Genomic DNA, 13,014 nt, shown 5'->3' on the forward strand with positions numbered 1-13,014 from the left:
GATATCTCGCCCGTTTTTGCCAACTGTAATCTGACACGACTACAGGTCTCCCGTGTATTACAAAATCCGTGTACGCGAACAACGTGTATCCGTATTGAAAAGCAACCAAAGCCGTGCAGGTAACTACACATCGGTAATAACTATGTTATACTAACCGTGTACAACGCGCGTTCGTGTATCGGGTTGCACTGTACAATTTCAGTTTACGATATCAGCCAAATCCGCGTAAATTTTTTCTTTTTTTAAAGATCTAATTAAGTTAAGACCGATAAAGACTGGGCGTGATAAAGTCGTTAAACGTAATTTACGTAAAACATTGCAACGTTGTAAATATGTGCAAACGTGTCACCTATCAAAAAAAGCGATAAAAGAGGCACGAGCTGATTACACGCGACGTGGCCAGCTTCAAGCTATAACTATGCTGGAAATAATACATGCCAGTAATTCGACATAGATTTGACAGCGTAGATCTGACGGACACACAAATAAAATTGCTAAAGTGTTGCTCATGTTAAGGCAATAATACATATAGTTTCTACTCGTCGTCGGAAAAAGCAGTCGCATCAATGAATATTGCAGCGTGCTACGAAGTTCTGCGCTGCGAACGAAGATCCGATAAATAATTCGAGTTCAGTTTTCCGTGGAAGTTTCTTAAAATGTTTTTGCAAACGTCCGTTCGATATGCAAAATATATTTGTGTCTAGTATTTTTTCTTCTTTTCTTTCGCAAACTCATTACGCGAGATAAATACCAATTTTTTTCTTATTTTAAGCTTATTTTGCAATTTCTCATGAGTCAATAAATGATGAAAGAATCATATGCAAATTATTTCATTGCAATTTTTTTTTTCATTATCGTCAAAGTAAACAGCGGTGGAAATCTTATGCTTCTACCATTAGATTTGTCTCTCGCAAATTAAAATTTGCAGTTTTGCCACAGCAAATATTGCTTGGAAGCTGCGGGCATGCTAAGTGGAGTCTGCTCTTTATGGTCGTCCAACCGCAAGATAATTTCTTATAGCGCGCTTGAGAGCGAGAAATTTAATTGCCCAAGTTTGCTGCTTCACAACTTTTGTATCTTGTACGTTTCAAGTATTGCATCAAAATGTTTCGTCGCGTTCAAAACGGTTGCTAGTCGCGAGAAGTTCTACGCGAGTTTTTTTCACAGAGCAGTGAGGTAGTTAAAATTTTTCGGTCATTATGGAAACTGTCTGCTGGGGTCCACTCGTATCTTTATTTCTAATATATCAAATAAATTTTACTCTCGAGTACGTAACGTTCGCGGATTTTTATTAATGCGTTATCAATTTAAATAATAGATCTTTCATGACAGAGTTGATTAAAAATCTCCTTTCTCACGGCAGATAATTTTATTCACAATTTTATTGAAGCATTCTCATTAGAATAAACGATCTAATTAATTTCTGAAAGTCCATGACGATCAAGAGATTAAGTTGGCGTGATGGCAGACGAATTTAATTACGTTAACCTTAATTTAATCGTCCCAAGTCCATCGTGTTTCACAATTATGTGCTTGGTAATGACCTTAAATTATGGGGCAACAAATCAGACTGTTTAAGCATGCAATTTACCAATATTTGCACATATCGATCCGCACACCTAGGGCCATTTATATCGCTCCCGTGGATGTCGATGTAACTTCCGAAAAAGGAAATTGCATTCACCGAATGACAACGTGGAAAGTTTAATTCTTCGCTTGGTGCTTTCATTAAGTTCTTAAATAATTTACATTCACGCGCTCGCAAGCCGTTAGAATAATTTATGCGCTTTTTATATGCCGTAACGGTCACCGTGGCAAATATTTCATCCATGTTGATCGTTTCTCAGAAACATAAAAAACTACACGGAATACGAATTTTATAACAATGGAGAGCAAAGTGATTAGATATAATTTTCATCTTTTACGTTGGCACTAAGTTAATTTCACCGATTGTATTTTATTTATAATAATGGAATAAACATTTAGTTAAATCTCTGGAATATTTTTATCAGGAAAATATTTCGCCAGAAAACATATACGTTAAATAATTCCTCCTTCTTCTCATATTACATCGAGTTAGTTTAACATCACGAAATTATGATACCGTCGAGAGAGGAATTTACGTCTAGTTGCACGTGAAAAATTCACCGTGGCAATTATCGTCGAGGTTTTATTTCCGTTAACAAAGTTTTTATCGTCGTTGACGATCGTGTCTGCAGTAGGAAACGTTTTTAATATATTCACGCGTGACTCTCTTCACGTTCATCTCCACGTGCATGTGGAAATATATATAGAGAATGATTTATAAAAGGGAGGATACAACGCGCGTGCGATAAACTTGATTCTTCTCGGTAAAACCTGCATGAAAAAAAAAAAAAAAAAAAAAAAAATATACCCGAGCAGTTAATCACTCCAGAGTTAATTAGCGCGTGATTAATTAATCGTGTGTCAAGGTATCAAATCGACCAATCTCGCGGGAGTTTGCTGACTTCAGTTCGGAACTTCAGGTTAATTAACCTTTCGTCGATTTAATGGGCAAATTACGGAAATCATCTTAGCACGGCTCTGCGTATGCAGATGCAACGTCGGCTCTTTAACTTATTGTCAGATGCATTTACGAAGTCGGTAGATTGACTCTCGTCTTATACATATAAAAAGTATAATTAATATGTAAAATTGTCTAATATTCTTTTTTTTTCATTTTAATTTCTCTTAATATCTGTTCGCAATTAATACGAGATTGACTCGACCGACTTCATCGTCAGGACCATTTTCCAGCACGTGGAAACTGCAGGTGCACGGTTATCGATAGTTGAGCAACAACGTGATACTCCATGGATTTATTATGGTACTGTAAAATTTTATTTGCAGAAATGTATCTACTACCGCAAAATTCTCGGCTGACAGTAAGATTAATTTTATTCATGCCACAGGAGGAAATACCGATGAACAATTTTTTTTACAATATGTTTTACGAAATAATATCGATTGAAATCGCAATTTATAATTTTATTATTCGTAGTTTTATATTAGTTAAACAAGTTTTTATGTTACGAACCGTACTTACATATTACTCGATGGTAAAACAAACGTTTTACCATTTGTGTTACCATCGAGTAATATGCAGCTTGAGCTTTCCGTTGTTGATCAAGGATAGCGCAGGCGACGGGAGCAGCATCCTGACATCGCCTTGCTCGCTATGCATTCCTGTTACTTCACAAACGATTTCGGAGTTTCGGCTCTGTCGAGAGACGAATATACCTCGCAATTAATTATTCAGATTTACTATTATTATTATTTCTTTTTTTTTTTTTTTTTTTTTTTATAATTTCGACCACATGTTCAGTATTAATTATTTTATAACAATATGAATAAAAGATGTATTAATTTTTTTTTTTATTTAAATCCTAAAATATCGATCCAATTTTTATATAATTTAATAATTTTTTGCCTGATTAAAAAAAAAAAAAAAAGAAGAAAAAAAACTAAAATAAATTTAAGAAAAAAAGTTTTTTTATTTTAAAAATACGTGGCGTCTATTTCATGCAAAAATTTCAGTTTTATTTTAGTTTGTCGCCGGCAAACGATCGTGCGACGGTGCATGCGATTAGGAAATTCTCGCGAAATTAAATTTCCACGAGAATGAACGTAGTTGTATTACGCTACAGGTATACGATATAATGTATCACGCGAAGAGAGGAACAATAATTTTGTTATACGCGTTCGCATCCGGGTTTCCAAGATACATAACAAATTCCCAATTACACAAAATTGGATATCAAGAGCGGGTCTCCCGCTCCCCGCTTCTCTCTCTGTCTTTCTGTGTGTAGATAAGCAAACAATCGGTTGACATAAGCGAACAATCGATAATTGTGAACCAAGAGCAGCGATGCAAATTGGAACTAAGGTAATGCCACGAGCGCGATGCCGTTGTTGTCCGATAGGACTTCCTTTTGCGTGCTTGTATATTCACGTATATGTGTAGCTTTGGACATAAACCGCGTACGTTCACGTGCATACACGAGGGCGGATCGTACACGTGGTGCGATCGCCTGTATATGCGGTATACGTATGATTTGCCGGAATCGGCTTTGCGGTCGACCAGCGAATATATCACTGCAGCTTTTGTAGCTTTGATTCCGATCGTCGACGAGAGAATGAGGGTCAGCGGTGCACCGCCCGGCTATTTTTGTGCCGTAGGTAACTCTCCGAAATGAAGCCCCCGCATTGGCTTTTCCGCTCGCGATCGCTGCTAGCGGTATACTCTCTCGAAAATTGTTACTTCGAGTAAAGATATAAGAGGAGATTTAATCCTTTGAAGCAGGATTTTGACAGGGCGCCGCCCACGGGCCCTCAGGCGGATAAACAATCGCTATCATTTACATTATAGCTGGAGAGGCGAAGTAGTTAAGCTCTGTGATCATTAGGGTTGTTATACGTCAAACTGATTTTAAACACGTTACAGATACAATAAAAGAACGGAAAAAAATAACAATAAATTGAACTTTGTATCACGACGAAGGATAAGACGAGAAAGGTATGAATAAGTGAAGAAATCTCATTTCAGCGGCAAAAGTGAAACGACATAATCCGTTATTCTTGGAAATTGCAGGAAAAAAAAAGAAAAAAAAAGAAAAAAAAAAAAAAAACAGCGAACCACCTGATGGACTTCTCTCGTTCCTATTTTAAAGCCACGTGGATTTGCATTTAAGTCAGTTGATACGATCGTACGCATCGAGACCTCGAAATCTCCGTTAAACTATTAAGCGAGACTATCGTTTTCTTATCCATTACGGAGGCGAGCTACACAAAGAATAACGTTCGCTTACTTTAATCGCATTAACGTGAAACGTGAAAACGTTTTGAGCTATTCGGGTCAGACCTTGTAACACGACCGCGTTATCAAGTTTAACTACAGTAGTTGAGTTAACCAAGTTAAACAAGAAACTAAACAACGAGAGGCCTTATCTCGAACGATGCGTTAACAAACGTGTCTCGTCGCATGGCCATCTTCTTTGGCCGGGCGAGAATCATCGATCTACCGTATCTTCCCATTGTGTTCGGCGCTTTAACGAGTGCCACGAGGACAGCAGGGCGAAAAGGAAAGGTCGAAAGAAACTGTGGGGAAAGAGGGTGACGCGTAAGGCGGTACAATCGTTCGGCGGGGAAGGAAGACTCCCTTTTTCGCGGCCGGTATTAAAGCCATCCCGCGTAGCTGGCATCGGAGAGTCTCCCGGGGAAATGCCACGGTATTCGCCATAGTTCCCTAAGGATTTAAAGAATGGAAAAGCCCCGCGTACCTTCGCGTATAGACACCCCCGACGAGACGAGTTAAGGAGGATAGAACCTCGCGACGGAGTAGCCGCGAATAAATAAAAATAACGTTCGCTCCCTGCGCGAGACGGGTGGTAAATGAGCCGCTCCTCGTGGATCATTTGTCACCACGCCCCGGAGCCGAGCGCGCCTGATATTACCGTTGCGAGCCGAGGGTGTCATTACGCGACGTCGGTCGATCATCAAGCGCGCGGCGTTTATGCGGACGTTAATTGTTGCTATTATTTTCGGCCGGGGTACTCCGACTACGCCATCGATCCGAAACAGCGGTTTCCACGCGAAATAAAAATTTCACTCTTATATTATCTCATACATATATTCGCGTCTCCTTGGGCATGCATCGCGGTAACGAATTTGTAAATGGATTTAGCAAAAATAGCTCGGCGTTAAATGTGAATTCAAAGATTTCCATTTGTCATAATAATCTCTAATTATTGTAATTACACTGGGGTAATAATTGACGTTTGTGACTAAAGCGCACTGATAGACAATTTATCAATTCAGCCATTAGCGATAATTATAGCTCACAAACACCATGCCTTCATTCGTTCCTGCAAAATGTTATTGACAGATGGGTGAGCCGAGTAAACTACGTAACAACGTTTCTTGATCATGAATCATATTTACGAGACGGCGTAAGAGTGTATATTAATATATCGAAGCGAAGCAAATATGTGCTTTTACGAATTTAAATCGCATTCCGATCAAATATATTCCAAGACAGTAAGACTACGGATCGCTGCGTTTCGCGATTCCATTCGGCAACGGTGGATTAAAAGTTTGGGGCGGTATAACGGCATGTTTTACGATCCGCCCCATGCGGCAGAAAACAAGGTGGAACATTTTAGCGTTGCGGAGTTTTTTTCCCACATGACTTGTAACTTTTGCGAAAGCGACTTGGAACTTTCAGGATACCGCGGAATACATGCGAACCGTATGAAATACGACGGGATGCCATTAAAAGAGCTAATGAGTATATACCCCGCGTTACGCGTTTCTGCTTTAAACGGACGTACCGTCGGGATTTGACGTTTCGTGCGAGTACCACGAGTACCCGTACCGGAGTTATCATTACGTCTCGCATGAATACGGCAAACGGGTTACATCCTACGGAACATTAAAAAAGTTCCTCCCTATGTTTTTTTTCCATTAAAAATTTAAGTAAAGTTACTGTTTTACACGAAGAATTTCTAGCAATGGAAATAAAATATTGTATCACTGTCGTGCAATTTAAAATATTTAATAGACAGAATAATTCTTTCTTCATCAAATGTTAAAAAAAAAAAAAAAAGTAGAATAAAAACGAAATGTGCTTTAGATTTTAAGAAGAGAAAATCTTTTGGAAAAAAAAATTTCTACAATGTGTATCGCGACGATGGTCCCGAGAAGTTAAAATTATTGCCGAGTAATCGCCTAGGTGATGTTAAGCCAATATTAATTGCTCGAGAAAAAAAGAAGAAACCGGAATCTCCCCAAATTGAGTCCCGCACGTGGTCCACCTCTGTCACGGGCGAGCGAAGAGGCTCACAGATCGAGAAAGAAAAGGAAACGTTATCGTTCACAGGCACGCTCGCCTTTTTCGTCCCTTCGAGACTCACCGGCACGGCGGCGAGCGCTTTCATTTTTGCGCCTTTGGCAAAGTTCTCGTCGCAAAAGCTATAACAGCCTCTCACCTCTCCATGTGAATGTGTGTTAGAAAAGAGAGTAAAATTGTCGGTAAGTGGCGAAAAGATCGAGAGAGAGAGAGAGAGAGGGAAAGAAAAGGAGAATGCTCTAGGCAGAAGTGGAAAAGAGGGTAGAGAAAGCGACATCGGAAAGGGTCGCTCGAGGGTGGCTTGGTCCAACCAACATCGGGAAACGGTTCAGTGTAAATAGCGAACGAGCTGCTCGGATAGATTGTGTACAGATAAATCGACAAGTGTAACATGATGACGGAACGGCAATTTGACACACCGCAACGTATGCATTTTACAATAGTAGAAACTCGAAGATGTACAAGTTACACTTTTTATTTATTAAGGCATTTTATATCAGTTAAACGTAATAAATAAAACAGAAATATTTCTTTTTTATTCAGTTACTATTCTCTTATTATATTTCTAAATAATAAAATAAATGCGGGTTTTTAGTAAAAAAAAAAAAAATTATAGCCGTTTTTTTTCAATTATTTTACCGACAGATAATCGTATAAAATTGTTCTAACATTCTTATCAATTCTTTTTTTTTTCTTTTTGGCACGTCATGAAAGAGCAGTTTGGATATTTTACGCCGGAGTTCGATAGAAAGGACAGAAACGAGAGAAGTCGAATGAGCGAGGACGCTCTTGCAAAGAGACGCAATATCCTTTGGAAAGGAGGGTCATTCGAATCAGAGGGTGGACAAATAAAAGGAAAGAAACGCGAAAGAAGAACGGGAGACGGTGCGATCACGCGAGGTTGGCGCGTTCGCGATCGTTACACGCCGGGAGCACGTATCGCGCACAACTCTCGTTGTACTGGTAATACAGACGCCGGTTAATAATTTCTGCGGAAGTTAACCGGCGTCCTGTGTACCCCGTGTTTTTTTTAAATTCCCGCAAGTATTTCAGCGGCAGCGAGTTATTGCCGCGACAAGAGCAAATGGCACGCGGACGTGCCGCGCTCGACTCGTTTGCGGCGAGACGTTAAGACTTAACGCGAGCAATTCCCCCGGAGACGGCGACGGTACTAAAGTGGAACACGATCGCGCTTAGGGATATCAGTTTCCGCGGACGTTGCGAGAATAATGCACGATTCATCAAGAATTGCGTATAATGCGGATAGGTGTACGTGCAAGTTGAAACTTCGCTGGCAGTCTCGTGTTTATGGACGTGATAGATTTATGTGTTTTTTTTTTTCTTTAGGAATTGGCAGATTTTGAGGCAATTCCTTAAAATTCTTAAGTAAAAATTTTTAATTTTGTACATCTGTACACATTTATTTGTAACATAAATATTTTTTTAATATGCAAATCTCTAAATTTTAATTCAGCTTCATTCAAATTTCAAATATAGATTTTTAATTGCACGGGTTTTTTAATTTTCCAGGGATTTTTTACATATACTTTTTAAACTTGTAAAATTAGAAATTCGATATTGTCTCAGATTTTGAAATTCGTATATCTTCGGATCCATGAAATTTGCAGATACATAAATTTTCAAAATCGCTACGTATGTGAAAATCTCGAAATATTGCATCCCAAAATTTATATCTAATTCACAGGAACGAATTCGTAAGCACTTAAAACCAAAGATTCTTTGATTCATAGGAGTTGCAAACTCTACTTACGTTTAAATTTACAGATCCCGAAATTTACACGCGCTTGCATCCCATGTGGTCGTTGATCCTCTAATATACCGAGGTTACTAGGCACATTGTTTCGTAAAGCTTCGCACAGATCATGTTTAATACTTCGCGATATGCTCATAACACGCACATTTATTACTCCCTCGCAAATATCGCCATCGTAAACGAAACGTTAATTCTACCAAATGTCATTATCGACAAGTTTTAAGGGGAATACCAGGAATTTCTCTGTCGTTTCTGCGAGTTGTATCGAGTTATCCTCTAATCCTCATGATTGTGTTGCCAAACGACGGAACGCATGTGTTATTCAGTGATCGCCTAAGCAATTAAGCTCGGGCACGGACGTTTCCAAATTGAGTTCGTGTTCGGTCGTTCGTGTTATAACGCTCAGCCTGGACATTAGTTATATCCCTGAAAAGGGTTTCGCGCGATTCGCGGATATCAATTATTCCGGAAGCTTTAAAGGGCATATATTTTGCTAGCCTGTAAATGCGCGGCTCGTTTCTGCATGTTCATTACATGTATTTTTTCCGGCTATATTTTATGAAAATAATTTTCTGCATTCTTTGAAGATTTTTATTAAAAATTTTTTTTCTTTTTTTATTAAACTTTTTCGTATCCGCATGCACATGTATACACATTTACAAAATAAAACGAAACAAAAATATGGAAAATATTATATTACGCAAATTAGTAAATAAAGTGAAAAGTGAAGTCTATTAAGAAATTAATAGCGTAAAACCAATTTCAGTGTAATCCGAGAGAGACTAAAATTGAAAGGTTGAAATAGATTTTGGAAATAAACATTCGTGAGACGATTCATATGTAGGAGGTATGAAAGAAGATTGCATGTATACGTGTTGTGCACATGTGCGAAATTCGATTTGAAAGGAATGGCGAAATACATTAACTCTAATAAGTTGCAACAGAAGACTTTGAGGCTCGCGCCTCAAATTTCGCATGGGAACTGCTGGCTCATAACCACTTAAGGCTGGCCGCCTTTTCGAGAAAGGGGCGCGTTTTGCGTTTTGGTGGCCGTGGTTGTACCACGGGACGTATGCGGCGGATATACGTGCCCTCCACATCTCCCATTTGGCTCCGTTTCGCTCAAATCCGAAACGAGCTTTCAGCTCAACATTAGCAAGTCTTATGCCGTAATGCTCGATACTCCATTTCGAATCTCGCGCTAGGACGAAAGCAGATCAGAGGATGTGCAAAGTGGCCTACAATTATTTAGCTGCATTTTACATAAATAAAATTGTCCTAGATTGCTTTGAATTTCGCAACGTGAATCTTTTGTGAAGATTTCTTTTAAAAAAACAAAAGTGACAGTCTTATAAATAGTAAAATTATTAAATAGTATTAACCTTACTAAATTTATTAAATAAGCGTTAAAGCTATTGACTTCAAAATTAAAAAGGAAATTATATAAATATAAAAATACAGTATATAATAACAAAATGTGATCTCAGTTGTCGGTATTTAGTACAAGAGTTTACCGTTTACGCTCAGAATAGAAGAGTACATGCTGGCAAAGAAGAAGACTTCTCTCGCAGTGAGGTTCTTTTCTCGAACGCCGTTCGAAGATGAGCTCGAGACTTACTTCGCTCCGATATCCCTTTGTCGGAAACGCGCTAACGATAAAAGGAGTAGAAAATTCGTCGGGTGTATCGCGAAGAATATTCAAGTAATAAGATGATCTCGTTTCCGGCGGCGCGTTGGCGGCCGCGGTGCAGTTGCCGATGTCGATCGAACACGTTTCGAATGCGAATGTAAGCGAAACGAAATTGCAGCAGCTGGGCTGACTCTTTCTCTTTTTCTCTTTACTCTCTCTCTCTTCCTCTCTCTCTTTCTATCTTTCTCTTCTCCTCCCTTTTCAACAGAGAAAGAGAGACAGAGATGAGCCACAGCTTTCGAGGTCGTTGATTAGATAGATGAAGAGCGGCTCGACCAAACACGGCAATGTGAATGGGAGGAGGTTGCGGGAACAAAATTTCCCGTTCGAGTACAGTTTGAAACAGTCCAGAAACTGTTTGTTGCTCCGGCATCGGCGGTCCGAAGCGGGCGTGTACGCGTCTCGCGACTTCCTTTTCCCCGCACGTACCTCATTTTTATTTCGACTCTCTCTAATAAAAACGCAGACCCAATCTAATTTCGTTTGAGGCAATTTGTTCCTCCCAGGGCCACTTCATTCGCCCGCAAATCGTGCCCGTTTTTCTCTCCTCGCCTCTCGCTAGATATTATATAATGGCCGCGTATAACGGAATGCATTTTATGGAGCTACTTTACCGGCATTTCAATATTCTTGGTTAACTTGACGAAAAAGATTTTGAAGGTAACAAAAATAATAATGTATAATTTAAAGATAATTGCTTGCAATGTGCATTGCCGTTCCTTTTAGATGGACTTCGGTTACACATTGTCCGAGAAACTATCAACGGAGAAAATGATAGAGAACTCTACAACTTTTGCGAAACCTACCAGAATTCTAAATTTTTTTTTTTTATTGTAAAATCAAGAGCTAATTTCACAGATGTGAGAATTTTGCAGCGTATAGTGGAGTCGAATTTGGCGCAAGATCTAGCGACCAAGATTTGCGAAAGCCAGTTGACGTACCAGTCACGAACACACGAGAAGAATAAGAACGAGAAGAAGAAACGTACGGACGGGGTTAACGGAGCGGGTACGTCCCGGTAATGGTACCGGAAACTACACTTACCCAGAAGTTCCGGCGCTTTGAGTCTTCCTGCGCGCTCCAGGGTTTCGTACTCTCACCTCGGCTTCTTCACAGTTCGCGCTAACGGCTATTCGCTGTGCTCTCCCGCTATATCCGAAATCCATGAATCCGCGGTGTCGTAAGCGCCCGGCATCGCGAAAGTCGGAAAGCGAATTCCTTACGGAAATTGGAAGGAGCGTATTTATTGCTGCTTAGCGATTGATGCCGGAACATCGCTCGAAATTTCCTCCGGCGAATAGAGAATCGCGAATGTAAAAATTTGGGATATCTACCGTGCCTAGGCACGTTTCAATGCCTTTTTCTTGCTCTATCGGCTTTTTTCTTTCGCCGTTCAATTACCTACAATACAAATTGCGCTATTTGTGATCTAGAATTATTTTATTTTTTAATTCAACTGTATTCCCTTACAGTTATGTGATACTTCAATTGCGAATATTAAGAGAATTTGCATTAATACACTGCTCAATTTATATACAAAAGAGAAAAAGAATTTTTCTAATTAAAAACATAAACCCGTAAAAAGGTCCGTAATTGTGAGAACGAGCGCGATTTTCGTTACAGCCTGCATATCGATCGGCTGGTGCGTGCCGGGTTCCATTGGATTAATAGCTTCTTAATTTTCTTGCGCGCAAATCGGAAGATTTACAACGCCGGTTCTCGTATAGATGCCGAGCATGCAAACGTTACGCTCTCCGCGATATTGGTTTCGACTCGGTCGCTTTAAATGAACGAACCGTTAATGCACTCTGACCTGGTATTGGGCGAGCTATTGTGCAACGGGGGAGCGTGTAAATAATTTCCACCCATCTACCTTCGCGCTCGCAATATGTACGGGCCGCTCGACGGCGGAGGCTTTAAGGGGGTAGTCCGTAAATCCTCCGCAACTTTTGTCAAGTAAACGGCGAAGTAACGACACACTTCATGTAATATTAATAAACACGCGAGCAACATAGGCGAAACAACATACAAATCGCACAATGTATCGGCGGCGCAATTACGTCAATTACATTTATATTATAATTAATTATTAATTGTCATATTGTATTATCTGTTAGAAAATAAAAACTACGACTCGTACATCCACAATTGGTCGGACGTTAATCAAGTTCGATTATTATTGGCAAAGCTTTTATCTTCCTGAGACGAATTATGCCGTCACAGTTTTTGACATGACTGTCGATATCATTCGAACGTTATAAGAAAAACTATTGCAAAAATAAATGGCACTTTGATAATTTCATAAATATTGTTAACATGTTTCCATTTACGTTCCACGTTGATATAATTTTTAAGCGGACTGAAAAGCTTTTATTTTTTTACTTTTTTCTTCAAGAAAATTTAATAAAAATATTCATCGTAAATAACTTATGTTACCGTATTCCACGATAAAGGGACGATGTGACGTATATTAGTGTTTCCTCGGCGAGCATTCGATTTTTGTGACGAAGAAGTGGTCATTGCCATTATCTCAATATTCGCCCGTGTAAAGTCGCGTCTCGTACAAACGAAGACATGTCACGAAGGAAGTCACGGCGGAAGTCAAATTTCGCAATTTTGCACCAGAGCCGGAATTTACGTTGTCAGTGGCACGAAGCACTCGGGCTACAAATTTATGGGTCG

General features: G+C 39.5%; 1 protein-coding gene across 1 annotated transcript in view; it reads right to left on the reverse strand.

The window, feature by feature from the left end:
• Carpb (Carbonic anhydrase-related protein B) overlaps window positions 1–13,014 on the reverse strand; it is a 62,879-nt gene that overhangs the window by 19,323 nt on the left and 30,542 nt on the right. The window lies entirely within an intron of this gene.

This window comes from Cardiocondyla obscurior, linkage group LG03 (assembly GCF_019399895.1).
Source record: "Cardiocondyla obscurior isolate alpha-2009 linkage group LG03, Cobs3.1, whole genome shotgun sequence".
Lineage (NCBI taxonomy): Eukaryota > Metazoa > Arthropoda > Insecta > Hymenoptera > Formicidae > Cardiocondyla > Cardiocondyla obscurior.